We start from the raw sequence: 20,014 nt of genomic DNA on the forward strand, positions 1-20,014 counted from the left end.
CGATTCTCAGTAACCAGTCGTTCCTGGGCGGGCCCAGGGCTCCAGAGTGTCCCACCACTAGGGCCTTCCCAGCCCGGGACGTCCCTGGCTGCTGTTTCTCTTGGCATCTCTGCAGGGCCGGTCCTGGTTCCTGGAGAAGCTGTGCAGTTAGGGCTTCCGTCTTTCTGGGCAACAGCGCCTCTCCAGTCCTGGTTGGGCCTTTGTTCCAGTTCTGAACTCCCACCTTCCAAGGCCTGTATCCTGAGCCTTGCACTTGCCCTCGCCTTTCTCCTCACAGCCCATCAGGGGGACAGCGGGTGGGGAGGGTGTTCCCAGGGAAACCCCTGTCCACTACCAAGAGGAACTTGGTGTAGGGGCTGAAAGCCCGGGGTTAGCTACCCAACTTCTGATCTCCCACAACCAAATTCAGAGTCTGGGGCAAGAAAACTCGCCTCTTTGAAAACTGGGCAGTTGGGAGGGAGAGGAGCAGGTGGTGAGACGGACAGAGCCTGCAGCCCGTTGCCCAGTCAGGACTGGCTTGTGCAGAACTCAGCTCCAGTTCTTCTGGGCTCTTCCAGGCCCTTCCTCAGCAGACAGGCTTCCCCCATTCCCCTCAAGGCAGGGGGTTGAGGCTGCACAAGTGATTTCGGCAGCTCATTTCTCAGCAAAGCCTGTGCCTGTGCCGGGATAGCCTTGAGCTCAGCCATCTGTGCTATGAAGGGCTGGGGTGGGGATTCCCACAGGGAGACCTCCTGCTCTGATCTGAGGCTCTTGTCAGGGCTTGGGCGGCCACACCCATTGCTGGGGACCAGTGACAGGCCCTTCTGTCGCCCACTGGTGTGAACTTGAGGGAGGGGTTGGCACACCAGACACCTGGTTCCCTCCCAGCACTCCCCCCCAGCCCTGGGGTGGGGACCCTCAGGGTTCCTTTCCTCCCACATTTACGAGGGCTGCTGGGCAGCCTAGTTTCCTGTGAACACCCTTCACCAGGGTTTGATGGCCTTTCTCATTTTTGCTAAACTTTTTTCATCTGCTGAGGTCCTTTCACCACCAAACAGTAACTGTGAAGCATGATGGTGGTCTGAGGGCAGCCTGGGGGGCGTCCTGGCTACACCCCAACAGGCTGTAAGCCTCAGGGCCATCACCAAAGAGACAAGGGCTCTGGCCTCCTGGAACTCCAGGAGGATGAAAGGAGATGACGCTGGTGCTGAGCCTGGTGCCTGGCACAGAGTCAATCCAGCCTTGGGCAGTGAGTACCCTTTCCATGAAGAAAATGTCACCACGAGGGCCTTGAGGTCTAGAAAAGGCCCAAGGCTCCAGGAGAGACTAGGTCCAGCTGGTCCCTCTGACTCTAGCCTTAAAAATCAAATTCCTTCCTCAGCAAAAATACAGCAAGCAATCCCAGCTCAGACCGGGGCTGCTGGATAGAGGGCACCCTCCTCTCCCCTCCCGCCTGCCACCCCCCTTCTCTCCCCTTCCTCTGCCCACCCCCAACCTCTCCCCTCTCCACCTTCTCTCATCTCTCCCCTCCTCCACTTGTCTTCCCCCCCTCCATCTTTCCCACTCACACACCCAGGCAGAGGAGAAACTCTGCCCAAAGCTGGGTATCTACCCCCCTCCTCCTCCCCCACTGAGAGGGGTGGTAGTCTGCAGCTGACCAGCACTGGGTCACCTCTGGTTCCTACTTGGCTGCACCACAGAATCACCTGAGCGCTGGGTCCCACACTCAGCCTGTTGTAGGGCGTGGGTACTGTGCTACACCAACAGGGTTGGGGACCACAGGCAATCAGGACTGACTAGGGGGCCTCCAGCCCTGGAGCCGGGAGCTGGAGCCAGAGCAAGAATGTGAACTGCCTGTCTTACAACACGTGCTCACTCCAGGCCAAGCTCAGTTTACAGATGAGGAGACAAGGCTCAGAGAGGTTAACTAACTTGCCTAGAGTCACACAGCCACTGAGTGGTTAAGCCATGTTCAAGCCTTAGAGGCTGCTAACTGCAAAACCAGGGAGGGCTCCTCCAAACTCAAGGCACCTTCTCTGGATCCTAGAACACCTCCCCCAGGGGGAAGGACAAGTCTAGCCTATGGCCTCCTGAGTGGTGTAGGTCCTATGGGGATAGCTCCAGGCAAAGGAAAATGAAAGGAAGAAACATCTACCTGACAGGGAGGCTGTAGCAGGAACTGGTGGGGGTGGCCGAACCCCAAGAATGTCTGGGGTGCAGCTGCTCCCAGGGAGCCTGCCCACCCTCCCTCAGCTCTTCCTGAAAGGCGTTTGGGGCCCACCCCTGGTGTCAGGTTCCTGGCCCTGCACCACAGCTGTCGCCCCCATCCCCAGGGGCTGCTGCTTTCCCAGGCTGGAGGATCTGATCCCTCCCAGCTCCACCTCCCTACCCCAGGTGGTGGGCCCTCTAGCTCAAAGCATCCCTCTCCCAACTAGGCCCCCAGCGAGCTCAGGCCCATGCTCCATTCTCTAGGGGAAAGGAATTTCCCAGGGAAACTTCCTGGGGCAATATTCCCAAGAATAAAGGGGCTCCTCAAAACAGGAGGGAGGGCACTATGGAAGACCCCCACCCTAAAGTGGGAGATGCACATTCACTTTTACAGAATACCTGTGTTCAGGGTCCTCTCCCCCATGTTCAGAACCTCACCTCCCAGGTGCTGCTGTCCCCTCATTATTTCTCAGTTCAATCTGCCATGGGCACAGGACCATATTGTACAGAAAACTCCATGTTGGGCAGGTAGAGGAGAACTTGCCACCCTCTCTCTCACGCACACACAGACACACAGACATGTTCTGGTCACCCACAAGAAATTTACCCACACACGGCAGATTAAACAAAGGCCATGCTGACACAGGAAGGTGTTGGTTTTCTGGCTCATCTCAATCAGCAATAAGGCCCAATAGAAGGTGCTAGCAGATGGGCCCAACTTTGGAACCAGACCTATGTGTGTTTCCTAGCTAGGGACCCCTGGATAGGTCATCCCCGCTCTGGCCTCAGTTTACCCATATGTGCAATTCAGATGGTCAGTGGGTAGCCTTCATCAAATGGACCAGGGTTAGGGGGATGGAAGGGACAGGAGAATAAAGAACACACATATACACACAGCATCTCTAGGAAGAGTCCCAGGTTGTGTCTATTGCAGAGGCCTCTAATGGCCTCCCCTCTAGCCCACTAGTCCATATGTCCATGGCCCCCAGAAAGGTCCCTGTCAAACCAGCCTTCCCCCAAACACAGCCCCAGCCACCTACCGTCATGGCACAGAGTGGTAAGATGCAGATACAACCCTGGGAGGGCACATCCACAGGGATCTAGGACGACGTGCTGGGGAGGTACATTGGTACCGACCCTGGAAAGAAGGATGAGTCTGTTTAAAAGACAGTAGGAGGGGGCTTCCCTGGTGGCGCAGTGGTTGAGAGTCCGCCTGTCGATGCAGGGGACACGGGTTCGTGCCCCGGTCCAGGAGGATCCCGCATGCCGCGGGGCGGCTGGGCCCGTGGGCCATGGCCGCTGCGCCTGCGCGTCCGGAGCCTGTGCTCTGCAATGGGAGAGGCGAGAGGCCCGCGTACCGCAAAAAAAAGTAGGAGGGACTTCCCTGGTGGTCCAGTGGTAAAGGACCTGCCTTACAATTCAGGGGATGTGGGTTCGATCCCTGCTCAGGGAACTAAGATCCCACATGCCATGGGGCAACTAAGCACGCACACTGCAACTACTGAGCTCGCGTGCCTTAACTAGAGCCCTCGTGCTGCAAACTACAGAGCCCACGTGCTCTGGAACCCGCGCACCACAACTACAGAGCCCCAGAGCGCATGTGCCCTGGAGACTGCGCACCACAACGAAGAGCCCGCCCGCAATGAGAGATCCATCATGCCTCAACGAAGATCCCACATACCGCAACTAATACACGATGCAGCCAAAAATAAATAATAAATAAATCAAAAAAAAAAAAAGACAGGAAATGAGGAGGTAAAAGAATTCCTGGCAGAAAGGACGGTGTGAACAAAGGCATAGATGTGTGAGAGTGCAAGGGCGTAGGAACTGCACCAGAGTTACTTGCCCAAGCACTAGGTGAATTAAGACATTCAGGTGAACTAACACTGAGCCACACACTGTTCTAGGCCCTAGTGATACACCACTGAACAAAGAGCTCTTCACAAGAGAGGTGGTGTGGTAGAGTGTTTATAAGCTTGGGTTTGGGAGCCACGCTGCCTAGGGGTGAATTACTACCTGTGTGATCTTAAGTGAGATAACCCCTCTGCGCCTCAGCTTCCTTATGTGTAAGATAGGTAATAGATAACCTCATAGGCTTGTGTGACGGTAAAGTACGCTGATTCAATTAAGGTGCCTAGAACTGTGCCGGGTTCATTAAGTGTTAGGTGGTGGTATTACTGAACGGCTGGATCTCCCCATCTCCGTCCCATTGCCTAGCAGTCTGGACCCCAAAGCCGGCGAGACTGGGCAGCAGCGCCCCCTCCTGGCTACTGAGAGAAAGAAGGGCCTCCTCCCGATACTCAGCGGCCCTCTTGCCCTCTTCCTCCCGGCGGATTGGGAAGCCTCAGGAATTACTCTACCAGCCCAGGTTCACCAAGCGCTACTCCCGTGGCGGGCTCTGCGCGCGCACTTTGCCGTGCGGGGTAAATTAGATCGTCTCATCTAATTTTCAAACAGCTCTCTGAGGCAGACACGGTTACTGTTTCCATTTCACCAAGGGAGAAACTTGAGGCTCCGGGAGGTCGAGTCCCTTGTTCCAAGCCACTCAGCGAGGCAGCGGCGGGACGTGAAGGCAGGAGAGTGTGACTGCCCCCAGCTTCTGTTTGGTCGCGCGGGTCAGCCCGCCCCAGTCACTGCGGCGAGTGCGCGCCGGTGTACGCGCCCGTTCTGTGCGCGTGTGCGCGCCCCGAGACCAGCCCCGGGGGTCCGGAGCGCGGCGAGGAGCGTGAGGAAGCAGTGGTTGCCCCGCGGGCTCGCGGAGCGCGAGGGCGGGGCTTGTGCCGGCCCTTGCCCCGCCCACCGGCCCCGCCTGCCGTGCTTAGGGAGGGAGGAGGCGGCGCTGGGAGCCGGGACTCGGCGGGCGGCGAGGAGCGCGGAGCCGGAGCCGGACGCCGCCGCCGCAGCCACCTGCGCGGCAGTCATCAAGGTAGGGCGGCCCCGAGCCACCGGCCATACCTTCCCTGTCTGTGCAATGTGTGCTCGCTGCGCCTCTGGGCTGCAGCGCCCGGGGAGGGATGCTGGGGCTCGGCGCACCGCAGGGGACCCGGCGGGGCTCGGGGGACCTGGCTTCCAGCCCCTCTGCGTGACCTTGCACAAAGCACTGCTCCTCTCCAGGCCTCAGTTTCCCCATCGGGACAGCGGGCCCAGTGGTGGCCCCTTCCTCGCTGGGCTCTTGGGAGGGGCCGCCTCAAGCTCCAGCCTCCCGACGGCGAGGGGCCTGGATGGGTACTGTCCGCACAGCCCACCCGCAGTGAGGGCCTCTTATGCTGGCTGTGGCGAGTCGGTCCCGACAGTCCCCCCATTAGTGGCCTGGGTGCCTCGCGGGACCTGTGTCAGGACCTCTTCCCTCTCCTGGTTGAGCAACCTGCTGGGCCTCAGCTTCCCTGTACAGGAAACAGGAAGCGGGGGGACACCCCCAAGTCCCTATCAAGCCGGTCTGGGCATGCAGGGTGGGGCGGTCAGAGTCTGCCTGCCAAGTCTGCCTCCCGGTCTGGGGCTGGGGGAGCCCTGGGTTGGAGGTGGTGGGGCCCTCGGCCACAGACTTGCCTAGACCAGACCCATGCAGGCACCTGTATTTAGGGAATGGTGTGGAACATGCCCTTCCCCATCCCTTCCCCACCAGTGCTGACGCCCAGCTCTGCGTCCCAGCCTGGTGTGATAGGGATGGCTTGTCCACACACGGACCCCAGAGGGGCTACAGTGCCAAGAGAGCCATGTCTGAGTGGGATTCGGTCTGGGACAGAGCAGATGTCTGAGGGACTGTGGCTCCAGGCTCTCTGGGTGAAGAAGACCTCTGGCATCTGACCCAGCCCCTTGGTCAGATCTCCTTTGGAAGGTCCTGCTGTCCCATTGCACACCCCTTGTTATGGGAATCTCACTAGCTGTAAACAGAGCTAGAATCTACTAGTCCTGCTCTGAGCACACAGACAACATCTGACCCCTCCATCCCCCACCCCGAGGCAATCATCTGGTCCCTTAAATCAGTTTACCTCAGGGCTAAACAGCCCCAGATCCAGCATTGTTTCTCCTGTCAGAGCCTTAGGGAGCAAAGGCAAGACGAGGGAGCTGAGGTGTCTGCCCCAGAGCAGGCAGTAGTCAGCCTGGGGATTATTCAGAACCCACTGTCATCAGCACTGGAATGTGTCCCCTGTACCCTTGGGTTAGCAGCTACCTTAGAGGTCTGGAGTGAGAGAAGGAGCCAGAGGAGCCCCTCTCCAGGCCTTCCAACCCACGCGTGTTCTTCCCTGTCTTCTGTTGCCTGCCCTGATTGAGGGAGTAGTTTCTGAGAATCAGGACTGGGCCTTCTGGTCTCTCTTGTCCCCCCTCGTGACCTGCCCCTCACCCGGGAGCTTTCTTACAGCCAAAAGAAGGGAGGCATTGCCAGGGCAGGTAGTGAGCACTGTGTCCTCAGAGGTTGTGAGCAGAGGCTGGATGAGCACTTGCTGGGGGTGAGCTGCCTTTAACTGCAAGTCTGGGACTCTAGGGCCGAAGTAGAGTGAGCATGACCTTACCTTCTGGCCATGGTGGAGCTGCACAGAACTTGAAGCTAGACCACAAACGAGTGTTATTATCCCGTCGTAAAAGCAGACTAAGTATATGTGCTGTCACTTGAGCATAGCTCCGACCCACAGGCTTAAGTGCTACCTATGTCTCCTGTCATCTCTACCTGTGTATAATCTGGGCTCTGTTTTCCTGCTCTACTAGTCCAAGCTATTTAGGCCTTGATTTAGAGGTATAGCAAATTCTGGTTATTAACAAGTCATCCTATGCCAGTAATTTTAAAATGCACCATGGAATTATGGAATATCTAAACTGCAAGGGATCTTAAGAAATCATCTCATTCAACCCCCTCATTTGACAGATAGGTATCCCCTATCCCTGGAGGGGATGTGACTTGTCAAAGGTCACACAGCAGACGAGCAACCAAGCCCAGCGATCTTGATTCCAGAACCAGAGTGTGTGTGTGTGTGTGTGTGTGTGTGTTTGGAAACACATACCACATAGTAAATGAAAGCAATCTGTATTTATTCCTATAAAATTAGCAGAAATAAATATAAAAGGATAAACGTCTATGCTGGCAAAGCTATAGGGATTCTCCGGTAGCATTTAATTTTGCAGAGCAACCTGGCAGTTTGTTACAAAAGTCCATGAAAATGATCCTAACTTCCCTTTGACCCTAGAATTCTAATTTAAGGACTTTACCCTAAGGAAGTAATTATAGAGAGAGACGAGTGTAGTGCTGTTATTTGCAAGAAGTTATCTTATGGTGAAGAAGCTCTTGGTGTTTTATCTGAGGCTTAATAAACATTTCATTTAAAAAGTACACCTTTAATAATAGTGATACTAAAGCTTCCATGTCCAGAGTCTGGCCAGCGCAGGAGCAGTGTGGTCCAGAGGAAAAGCAATGAGACTCCTGCCAGCCTAGATTCCAGGATGAGCTCTTCCTCTACCCCACCGAATGACCTTAGGTCAATCCCTGCCCCTTTCTGTACCTCACTTACCCTATATGTGAAATGGGGTAGATTCAGTGATTGCTGAATTTCTTTGAACTCTGACAACCCACATTCTAGACTTAGCAAACCTCTGTAGAGGAAGCCTTTATTAGAAGGAGCAGTGAACACAGGGATAACCAAAGATTGTTGCAGTCTCCCTCCCCCATCATTAAATGAATCCCCTTAGAGGCAAGCAGCTAGCTAGGGGAAGGGGCTTCCCTCAGCCTTAGACCTTTGTTATCTCCAAATGGCCAGAACCTGGATTTTTTTTTTTTGGCCGTGCCCCTTGGCATGGAGGATCTTAGTTCCTGGACCAAGGATCAAACCCATGTCCCCTGCACTGGAAGCATGGAGTCTCAACCACTGGACTGCCAGGGAAGTTCCAGAACCTGGATTATTTTAGATCCTACTGTATTTTTGTTTTTATCCTCTTTACCAAATATCAGGGGACAGAGATTTTTCAGGAGGATTGGAAAATAATTCAGCAAGATCCTCCATTTATTATGTTACGTCTATAGGGTGTGCCTTGCCTTCTTCAGAACAGATTGGAGGTGTTTAGCAATCACACCTATTATGAAGGGCCGGGAGTTGGTGAACAAACATTTACTGAGCACTGACTGTGTATTAGGCCTTGAGGTACCTCCCAAGGGCCTGCAGGCTGCCATGCGAAACGTATTAGGTCATATGTGAAATGGCCAATATCTGGCTGTTTCTGACTTACAAGAAATGGCCATTTGGTTCAGCCTAAATGGAAAAAGATATAATTAAAAAGCACTGTGCTCCTTACCATAATTGAGAGATTGGCAGGGTGCGGTGGGGACTAGTACAGTGTGATTACTGTATAAGCTTGGAGAAGTCAAGTAAGAAGGACATGGGAGCCTCACCTCGAAGAATCAATAACAACAACAACAACAATAATAATAAGCTAACATTTATTGAGTACTTACCACCTGCCTGATTGTCCTAAGTGCTTCACAGTCATTCATGTAATCATTCAGCCTTTCATTTATTAAACACCTGCATTGCGCTAGGTATCTTCTAGGTATTGGGGGGAAGGGCGTTCTTGACAGTAAACAAAATAGACCAAAAAGATAAAAAATCTGTCTTAAAAGAGCTTACAATCTAATAGGAAAAAAAGACAGACAATAAACACTAAGTACAATAGGTGGTGATAAATGAGATGGAGCGAATAAAACATAGGATATTTTGAGTGTGTGAGGGGGAATGGAAGGAGGGCTTGTGGTTTCAAGTAGGGTGTATGTGAGGGGAATCACTGAGAATCACTTCTGGGCAAAGGCTTGAAGGAGGTGAGGGAGTGAGCTGGCTGATTCCTGGGGAAGAGCCGTCCAGGGAGAGGGAACAACCAGTGCCAAGAAAAAAGCCCTGAGGTAGGACCATACCTGACACGTTGAAGGAAGAGCAGATGAGAAGATTGCCACGAGGGAAGAGGAGACAGGTGAGAGAGGCCGCCGGTCCGATTGTGTACCCTGTCTCATACAACATGATGGACTCCTGTAAGTTTGAGGGAGGTACTACTTGTATATCTCTTCTTCAGTTAAAGGGACAAAGGTACAGAGAGTTTAAGTGACAAAGGTACAGAGAGTTTAAGTAACTTGCTGAAACAGGGTCTCATAGAGGAGCTAGGGCTTTTAGTCAAGGGCAGTGGGAGCCATGGAAGGCTTTTGAACAAGTTATGGGCATGGCCACATTTGAGTGTTTTTTTTTTAATTTATTTTTATTTTTGGCTGCATTGGGTCTTTGTTGCTGCACGCGGGCTTTCTCTAGTTGCGGTGAGTGGGGGCTGCTCCTCGTTGTGGTGCGCGGGCTTCTCATTGTGATGGCTTCTCTTTGTTGCGGAGCACGGGCTCTAGGCGCGTGGGCTTCAGTACTTGTGGCACTCGGGCTTCGTAGTTGTGGCTTGCGGACTCTAGAGCGCAGGCTCGGTAGTTGTGGCGCACGGGCTTAGTTGCTCTGCGGCATGTGGGATCCTCCCGGACCAGAACTCGAACCCGTGTCCCCTGCATTGGCAGGCGGATTCTTAACCGCTGCGCCACCAGGGAAGTCCCCACATTTGAGTGTTTGTGCGATTCCTCTGGGGTACAGAGAGAGGGCTGTGGAAATAGTCCAGGCCTGGGATGATAAGGCTGGACCCAGGCAGCGTAAACCATTGAACGACGGGGCAGAGGATCTGTCAAGCTTGGTGCGGGGGGTGAGGTAGGGGTCCAGGCCAGGTGAGTAGGAAGAGGAGGAAGCCAGGCTGGTCTTGGGCTTATTTATTTAACAAATACTTAATAGCACTTCTTATGCTCCAGGCGCCATCTAAGATTTTACATACACTGGCCCATCGAATCCTCAAAGGAATCTATAGACTAGATAATATTACTTACTATTTTTAATGGGTGTATTGTATGTAAATTATATCTCAATGAAGTTAATTTACAAAGAAAGTATATTTGTTTTTTCTAAGTACTTGATGATAATAGAGAATGTAGAAAAAAGAGAGGAAAACAGAAAATAAATCACATCTCTCTTTATCTTAGATAATCAATATAAATATTTTACTATATTTACTTGGGTTTCTTTTTCTACTATTATCCCCATTTTTCAGATGAGGACACTGTGGCCCAGAGAAGTTGGGCAGCTCGCCCAGGGTCATATATTTGGACCCATGTCATCTGGGTCCAGTGTTCAGGGTCTTAATCACCGCGCTGTGTTGCCTGTAGCCAAACCTGGAATGTCAGTTGGTGGGTTCCATTGAGACACCCCCCCCCACCCTGCACTCACCCCACCCCCAGCATCCTTTCACAGATAGGGAAAGTAAGGCCCAGTGAAAGGTGGCACCTTGCTCAGCATCTCTCAACCAGTTGGGAGCAGATATGTGAGGTCTTATTCTAAGAAGAAACAGGGAGCTGAGAATTTGTAGGGTTGATGTGACAGCTGCTTCCAGCCTGGCCTTGAGCCCAGAGCTAGCAGGGGGCTGGCAAGTGCCATGACCCTGCCCATACAGAGTGCTGGGCACTTCCAGGGCAGGCCTGTGTTCTCTGGGCCCAAGAGTCTCAGCCCTCCAGCAGGCCCTGGGTGGGAGGCAGCCAGGGGTGGGGAGGGAGAGTTCGGGACCTTGCCAAGCCTGCAGGCCCCCTGGGACTTGTCTCTTGTACTCTGACTGTTTCTGGCTCCGGTGCCAGCAAAGCCCTGGGGCCGCCTGCTGCCAGGGATGCAGCCCTGGCTTTGGATCCCAGCACGGCCACTGGGTGAGCCTCAGCCGGGGTCTTTCCCTCCCCCCCTGCAAAGTGGCATCATAATGGTGCCAGCTTCAGGAGGAAGGGGAGATGTAGATGGAAAGTTCTGGCACAGGGCGTGGCACAGTAGTGGAGAGCCAACTACTGTTGCTGCTCCTGGGGCCACCCCAGGGTGTTGGCCCAGCCTGGGGGATTGAGCCTTCCCAGCCAGAGCCCCCTCTACGACGCTCCCCTTCATAACCTGGCTCGACCAGGGAGGCCCAGCCAGTGCAAGAGGAGATGGAAATGATCCTCAGGCAGTGGCTTGGAGTCCAAGATTACAAACAAGGGACACAGTGGAACAAAAGAGCCCACACCTCTGAGGAGGGAGACCTGACCTGGCCATTGACATGCTCTGTAGGCAAGTCCTGTCCCTTCTTTATGCCCCCTGTCCTCTTCCATAAAGTGGGCAGAGCATTTCCTGCCTTAATAATCGTAACAATCTTCAACCCAGCAGCCATCTATTGAGGTTTTACTATGCCTGGGGAGTAAGGATGGAGATAAGCCAGACTCATCGCTGCCTTCAAGGGCGCACAGCCTGGTCAGGGGCTCAGTTCTGATAGGGAAGCCGTGGAGCTGTGGGCTCTCAAGGAGGGGCACCTAATGCAGCCTGGGGTGGGGTGGGAGTTAAGGAGGCTCCCTGGAGGAGGTGATGGCTGGGCCAGGTTGTTAGTGGGATTTGGAGTTGGCCAGACTCTGAAGGGGAAGAAAGCAAGAAAGGCCATTGGGTAAATTGCCCCACTTCTCTGAGCCTCAGTCATATAAAATTGAGATAATTGCCTAATGTTTGCAGCGGTTGTGAGTCTTAAAATTGGGTAGAAAGCATGGAAGCACTTCATGAACTATAAAATGCCAGGCACCTGTTCATTGTTGTTTACTGTGATATCTGGAGTCCCCAGGGGTTAGGGAAACACCAGGGCAGCATCTGGGTCCAGGAGAACGTCCGGCCTGTTTTGAAAGATCTACAGTCAAATCCAGCAGAGACAGACAGCCTCCATTCACCTCACACCCCTTGATTTAAGGGTTCAAGAGTATTTCTGTGCTGGGGAATGGCTTTGCTTTGAGGAGGCCCTGAGAGCAATTACGATCCAGTCACAGCTCTGTCCCAAGGAAGGGGGGACAAGTGTCCATAGGAACCCATCAGGCCAAAAGCACTGCATCCTGGTAGAGGCTGGGCACCCTGATCAGGCCTCAGGGACCTGACCAAGAGGCACTGTAGAGAGCTGCCAGGTGAAGGGATGGAGGATAGGGGAGCACCGTGAGGTCACTGGGAAGAAACCAGTCTATGTAGAGGGAGGTGTGCAAATAGGGAAAAGAGCAGTGTGTGCTATGAGCCCATTTTGGTTTGAAAATGAGGAAGGAATAGATCTACACAAATGTAAATACAGAAAAATATTCAGAAAGACACACATCAAGCTGGTTGGTTATCACTAGATGGCAAAATTTTGTTTTCTTTTTTCTGTATTTTGAAATTTTATATGTGATAGACATTTTATTTCTATAAAGATGTGGCTGTATGTAATATATGTTACAGTGGAATGTAGATAGTATGATAATCTGGCCAGCCTGCTGTCACCAGGCTGGAGGGTTTAAAGAGGCACCTGCAGCATGAGGACTTGGGTGAGGCCTGGAGGACGTATCCTCAGTGCTGGTCTTCCAGAACAGTTGATACAGGGTCCAGGGATGGCTTGATGTAGGAGTCACATGGGAGGAGAGGGCTCTGGGGGTCTCTGGAGTTGTTCCCAAGACTCTCTTCTTGGGACAAAGACTAGGGGTTTAGATGGCTGCAAGCACAGTCAGCATTATGACCGACTGCCTGAAGCCAGGAACCCCAGGCCACATCAGCAGAAGCATAGAGTCAGATCCAGAAAAATGAAGGTCTTGCTGGAGTTTGGGCTGCCCCCTGAGTGGGACTGGGGCAGCTGGGACAGATCCAGAGGCCGCCAGGCTGGGGAAGAGCCTGTGCCTTCAGATTCCGTCATGCTTCTGGCTTCCACCTCAGCGTGCCAGACCCCGGAAGACCTTTTGCCCTCCGTGATGTGTGTTCTCAGTCTTTGGTCCCTGGGACTCTCACAGACCTTCTCATCTCTTTGCAAAGAGTAAAGAAACCAGACTACTGTCCTATTTCATGGAATGCAGGGCACAGCCAGTTTTGAGATAATATACCATTATTTTATAATCCATTAAGAAAGAAAAAGGGCAGCCAATTAAACTATAAGTTACATCCCAGTTTCAGAGATGTTAAAAACTCTTGTGTCTTAGAATCAATTAAATATGACGTGTGACAGGCCCCACCCTAGGTTCTTTTTTTTTAAACTAACTTTATTTTTTATTTTTTAATATATTTATTTATTTATTTTTGGCTGCATTGGGTCTTCGTTGCTGCGTGGGCTTTCTCTAGTTGCCTCAAGCGGTGGTTTCTCTTGTTGCGGAGCACGGACTCTAGGTGCGTGCGGGCTTCAGTAGTTGTGGCACATGGGCTCAGTAGTTGTGGCTCGCAGGCTCTAGAGCGCAGGCTCAGTAGTTGTGGCGCATGGGCTTAGTTGCTGTGCGGCATGTGGGATCTTCCCGGACCAGGGCTTGAACCCGTGTCCCCTGCATTGGCAGGTGGATTCTTAACCACTGCACCACCATGGAAGCCCCCCACCCTAGATTCTTAATGTATATTCACTCATTTAATCCATACAGCAACCTTGTGGCTAGATATTCTTGTCCTCTTTTTACATATGAGGAAACAGGGGCCCAGAGAAGTTAAGTTACTTGCAAAGTCGCACAGTCATCGAGAGGTAAAGCTAGGATTTGCACCCTGTTCTAACTGGATTCCACCACATTTTCCTAATCCAACTCCACAAAGACAAGGCTCCTGAGCTCTGGCCCTTGGGAAGAAGAGAATGTTCAGCAAAGTAAATGTATGTCAGTGCAGAAATGCCTGGGGGACAGGCCGTTAAACGCTGGGTGCTCTGAGTAATGCGGGGCCTAGAGGAGGGCTGGGGAGCTTATGGACAGGAAGGAGCTTTGGGAGCTCGCTGGCTGGGTCATTAGTCTCATCCTTGTTATGACCATTTCCAAGAGTAGGTTGGCCTATGGCCTGCCCTGGAGAGAGACTGCGGAGGCCTATCCCACACGGATATCCCAGAACCTCACTCAGACTTATCCACTCATTCATTCCCTAAATAGTAATTTTTCAATTTGATTTTTTGAAGGAGACCTTTGTTCGTGTATTGGTCACTTTCTGCATGTGAAACAGAGCTCAGAGCTAGGGATCCAGAGCAGAGCAAAACAGATAAAGGGGCTGCCCTGGTGAGCTCACAGACCAGAGAAGAGCTGGGCAGTTAACTAGAGAGTCCCACAAAACCCGGAGAAGTGGGGCATAAGGAGTGTGCAGAGTAGAGAAATGTGCCTGGTCCAGGATCACTGCAGAAGGCTGTTCTAAGGGAAGGACTTTTGAGCTGAGATCTGAAAGATGAGTAGGAAGTAACCAGGTGAGGGTGGGGAGGGGAACATGCTAGACCAGCCTGTGCAAAGGCCCTGAGGCTGGAGGAAATGGACTTTTGAGGAATTAAAGGCACTGAGTGTCTGTAGCTCGGATCCCTGGGCAAGGTGAGTGTGGAAAGGGAGAGTGGGCCAGAGCCTACAAGCTGGCCTTTCAGAAAAACTGGAGCCAAGCTTGACAGATTATGTTGTCCTAGAGAGGGGTCTCTGGTCCAAGGCTCTCTCCTTGGGCCTGAACCCATTTTTATTGACCCATCAGGGGTGCTGACAAAGGGCTGGTCATATCTGGACGTGCCAGGAAGCTGGAGGCAGGGAGGGTGTGATCAGCAAGGGGGTGCTTGAACTAGTGACTTTGGAAGCAAGTGGAACTGTTTCAGTCATGGGGCTCATCTGAGGTCACACAGCTAGGAAGTGGCTCCCTGGTTTGATTTTTCTGTGCTGTGGATTCCAGATTTCAGAGGGTAGTTCCTTTCTTGTATCTTGCTCTGAACCTGAGAACATGACACTGCTGAGTCTGCAGCCTGGGAGGGGAGTTGTAGCCAGCTAGGGGATGGCCGGGACTGCATGCAGGAAGACTTCCTGGAAGAGGGAGCATCTAAGCTGAGCCTTGGACAGAGTGATGGGGAGGGAGATATTGGCAAAGGAACAACAGAAGCCAAGGACTGGCGATGGGAAGCACACTGAGCCTTTTTGGGATGCCTTGAACATACAGTCTGAGTCTGGTCTGGCTCAATCTAAAGGGAATAGCATCAGATACTGACCAGATACCAAGGGCAGGGAGGTGGAAACAACCCACCCTGGCAGGGAGGAGTGTTTTATCACTGACATTGTTTAGAATTATAGGCACATAATGATAATAAAGTCAGGCTTTTTGTCGTTCTTATTATTGTTTTTAAGTTCTCTATAGCAAATACACCCCGTTATTGTCTGCACCCAGGCTGACTGCTCACCTCCCTGCTGCCTTTGTCCCCCCACTTCCCCTTCCCAGCAGGGGGGAAGAGAGCCATAGAGATAGGAGTAAGATTTCAGCCTGTGCCTCAGAAGGCCCAGGACCCATGTCCACAGCTGCCCACACCTTACCAGGCCTGGGCTGGCATACCTTGGGGACCACTGGGCTGCAGGGCTCCAAGTCCTGTGGTGTCCAGGGCTGCAGTTGGTGGTCAGAGGCAGAATTCTTGGGCTCTAGGGGAACCCCAGATCTCACCCTCCTAAACAGCCTTCCAGAGTAATAAGGACAGTAGTAATACCCTTCAGGGGTTACTTCCCAGCCCACAGATGTCGCCCTCATGGGCACTCAGACAACAGCTGGACCCGAATAGTCCTGTTTCACCAATGAGGCTTCAGAGTGACTCAGAACCGTGGCCAGCTGATGACCCCATGTCCCCCATCCTGATGGCACTTGTAACCTTTGCTGATATCTCCCTGCCACCCACGGCCACCCTCAGAGCCAGTGGGTGATCTTATATCACAAGGGAGGCAGCCCAGAGGGTGAGAGGTCAGGCAGCTGCCTACGGCCCAGTGAGAGAGCCAGGAAGGGACCCACTGTGGCCAGGACTCAGAGGTGTTTAGCATCAAGAACTAGAGATTTGCGTTCTCTCTGGGATCTACCACTGACCAACTAGGTGACCTTGGACCAGTTACATCCCTTCTTCGGTCCTTGTTTCCTCACCTGCAAAGTGAGGGGTTAAACTAGGTGATCCCTACCATCCCTTGCAGCCTGAAAATCTTCTCTGAGAGTCTCCCTGTCTTCTATCCTGGTGGCCTCCAAGGTGAGGTACGCAAGATGCTCATTGGGGTGCAGGAAAAAATATCATCTAAACAAGAAAATCATTCACGTTTGCTCACATTTGCCAGGTGTAGACACACTGACACACTCTCCAGTCAGGGGGCAGGCAGCTTCAAGTCTCAGGTCTCCGGAAGTCTCTGAGAAAGGGGTGACAAGGACATCCTACTCTTTGGTTTGTTTTAGGCAGGTTATCCCAACTAATTAAACTGGTCAATTAATCCAGGTTAATCTAGACTAATTAATCCAGGTTGGATTTGTGGATTATATTAACCAGTTTTAACAAACTAACCCTCACAAAATGGACAAGTGGTTTTGAAAGATTTCTATGAGGACACTGGATTGTTAGTAATTCTGATAATGCTAGAGCATGGGGACAAGACAATGTGAGAATTAACACTTGGCTTTCCAGCACTATCACTTCAGTCAGCCACAAGGCAAGGAAAAAAAAAAACATGAGACAAGAAGTCAGCACAAGGTTTTTTGTGTGGGGGAGGACACTATTTGAAATAGAGATTTACAGTCACTCTAGTTAATGATGAATCTCGCCTCTTGTGTACATTGTACCTTACGTCTACAGGTGATGGTTACTTGTATATAATATAATATATTGGGGTCGGTGAGCTCGATGTTTTTCCCTTTGGAAGGAGTAAATGATCAAAACAGTTTGGGGCCCACTTCTGTAACTTCCTGGTCTTTGCTATGCTGCTGCCACTTCTGACTCACCACCACCTTTGTGATCATACTTTGCTCGAGTGAGATGCGATTTCTCCAGTTTTCTACCCGTTCCCAGGGCAAAGACTCCATGGCTACCTCTGGGCCCACAGAGCCCAGCATGGGGGTCTGTCTCCAAATGGGGACTTGGAAAATATGGGTTGAGTTGATGTGCTTCAGTTTACCCTTCATGCTCTACTGGCCTTTCTAGCAGCAAAGACTTGGGGTCTGTCTCCTCTCCTGACCCCAGGGAGCCCCATCTTTCCCAGCCTGAACCACACTCTGGAGAAACGCAGCCCACCTTTCAAAGGTCTGAGCCTCAGGAGGGCCCAGCTAGGGTGAATGACCCTCGGCCTCACAATTAGAAGACTTTCTTCCCCAGCCATCCTTGGAATTTGTTCCTCTGAGAACAGCAGCACAGATAAGAAGCAAAATATTTGACACCGTATCCAAGCACAGGATCAAAGGAGACTTTGTTCCGTGTCTTAGAGGACTCTCCTGGGCTGGGAGTGCTGGAGACCTGGATCCCATTCCTGGTTCTGCCCTGTGTGTGTGGCCCTGGGCATGCTGACTCAGTTTCCCCTTTCATACCTCGTGATCTCTGGGGGTCTGGCCAGTGCTGCTCTTCTGAGATGTGAAGTCTGGGATCTTTTTGGAGACCTGCTCTGCTGAGTGGTTCTTTGCCCCTCTCTGGAGGGTTTGGGTATGCTCTGGTCTCCAAACTGGGTGAAAGATGGGGACAGCTTGGAGTATTACTGTGAGGCAACCAGAATGGGTGGAAGATGGGGAACTGAGTCGCACAAGAAACTCCCCAACCTGGAGCAGAGCCATCCCAGGGTTAGGTGGCAGGGGCCTCAGATCTCTGGAAGGGCTGTTGTGGGGCAGAGAAACGGATGTGGTTGGTGGGGCTCCAGGGATGGAGACAGGGCAGTGGGGGAAATTGTAGATTTCCGCTCAGCAGAAGGAGGAAGTCTAACGGTTGAGCTCTCCTGCCCCCCGGAAGGGGTGAGCTTCCCTTCAGCAGAATGGTACAAGCCGAGACATGCAGACTTTTCAGATGGAATGGTGTGGAAAGGAGAGCAGAGAGCTGGGTTGCGTGCTTCCCTGGGTCCCTGACCCTGGGCAGTCCTGGGTTATTGTGTCTGTTTCTTGCCCCCAGTTGTAATAAGATCATTTGAGAGAGGGGGTTAGTGGGTCTGGCTGAGAATTAGATTAGACGAGAATTAGAGCTTCAGGCTCTAAATCAGCGCTGAGGGCTGGGGGAGGGGCATAAGGCTTCCTCTGTTTTCATCCAGTTAAGGGGATTTTCATGCCTCCCAGCACTGATGACCCCTGAATCACTCCTGAATCTTTAGATCTTTAGGTGTCGCCTCTCTGAAGAGAAAAGGAACATGGGCACTTTGTGCTTCTGGTTTAATCTGTAAGCCCTGTTCAAAGTCCTAAATATTCATTTCATTTTATTTTATTTATTTTTGGCTGTGTTGCGTCTTCCTTGCTGCACACGGGCTTTATCTAGTTGTGGCGAGCGGGGCCTACTCTTCGCTGCGGTGCACTGGCTTCTCATTGCGGTGGCTTCTCTTGTTGCAGAGCATGGACTCTAGGCACGCGGGCTCAGTAGTTGTGGTGCACAGGCTTAGCTGCTCCACGGCCTGTGGGATCTTCCTGGACCAGGGCTCGAACCCGTGTCCCCTGCATTGGCAGGCGGATTCTTAACCACTGAGCCACCAGGGAAGCCCAATATTCATTTCAATCCATTTATACAGGTAAATAGTTTAAAACCATGCCTTCTTATAGTGAGCAGTCAATAGAAGTTACCATTATTACTTATTTAAAAAAAATTTTTTATTGAAGTATAGTTGGTTTACAATATTTTATTAGTTTCAGGTGTACAACATAGTGATTCAGTATTTTTATAGATAGATTATACTCCATTTAAAGTTATTACAAAATAATGTCTATATTTCCCTGTGCTATACAATGTATCCTTGATGCTTATTTATTTTATACATAGTAGTTAGTACCTCTTAATCTCATATCACCCCCTTCCCCCTTCCCTCTCCCCACTGGTAACCACTAGTTTGTTCTCTATGTCTGTAAGGTCATTTCTGTTTTGTTGTATACATTCGTTTGTTTTATTTTATTACCTTCCACATATAAGTGATAACATAGAGTATTTGCCTTTCTCAGTCTGACTTATTTCACTAAGCATAATACTCTCTAGGTCTATCCCATGTTGTTGCTGTGATTACTTACTTTGAATTTACCTTGCGTTTACCATGTGCCAGGCAGTGTTGTAAATGCTTGTCAGGTATGAACTCATTTACTATTCCCACCCCATTTTATAGATGGAAAACCTGAGGTCTAGAGAGGCTGACTCACCTGTCCAGGGTCTTTCGGCTGGTATGAGGTGGGGCTGATGTTTGAGCCCAGCAGGTGGGCTCCTGACTATGTTTGTAACCACTGCTATGCCACCTCTCGACGTCGTCATATTGATCTCGAGTGTCCTCTGTGTAATAGAGAAAGAAAGCGCCTTTGCCTCCATTCTCCCTTCAGAGCCTCCCAAAGCCTCAGGAGGGTTTCAGGCAGGGATGCACATTCCCATTTTATGGATGGGGCCCAGGGGCACAGAGAGGGACAATGACTTGAGCAGGGTCACACAGACGACGAGGGCAGAGCAGAATGGAGCCGGGCCCCTGATCTCAGAATATCTGTGTACCATCGCTCTACAGAGCAGGGCTCCCAGCTGAAGCCCGGTGGGAGTAGGTGCTGGTTATTGAGGGCACTGCTCCCTTAAGGGGCCCCTTCCTTCCTCACAAGGAGCAGAGCCAGCTCTATAGAGAGGGCAAGCAAGCCAAAGGGAAGATGATGGGAAAAGCCACCCTCTGCCAGGGAGAAGGTCGAGGCGGTCCTGAAGGTGCCTGAAGGAGGGGCGAGGATTGTCACCCTGCAGGGCCCCTTCTGCAGGAGGCCTAGGCAGAGAAGGCCCTGACTAGCCACGAGTAAAAGGGTGAAGGGGCAACCAACCTGCCCCCCCCCACGCCCTGAGGTCGCGTCAGGGACTGACTCTA

At 51.9% G+C, this 20,014-nt stretch overlaps 1 protein-coding gene across 3 annotated transcripts in view; it reads left to right on the plus strand.

Annotated features, from left to right (window-relative positions):
* Positions 1–4,923: 4,923 nt before the first annotated feature.
* CORO2A (coronin 2A) overlaps positions 4,924–20,014 on the plus strand; it is a 59,496-nt gene continuing 44,405 nt past the window's right edge. Inside the window, exon 1 of one of the 3 annotated variants that reach the window (XM_067743849.1) lies at positions 4,924–5,113. The gene's annotated coding sequence lies outside the window, so the exon portion shown is untranslated. The remainder of the gene's footprint in view (positions 5,114–20,014) is intronic. The other 2 variants (XM_067743850.1, XM_067743848.1) reach the window with 2 other exon arrangements.

The sequence above is a fragment of the Pseudorca crassidens genome, chromosome 7, assembly GCF_039906515.1.
Source record: "Pseudorca crassidens isolate mPseCra1 chromosome 7, mPseCra1.hap1, whole genome shotgun sequence".
In the NCBI taxonomy this organism is placed as follows: Eukaryota; Metazoa; Chordata; class Mammalia; order Artiodactyla; family Delphinidae; genus Pseudorca; species Pseudorca crassidens.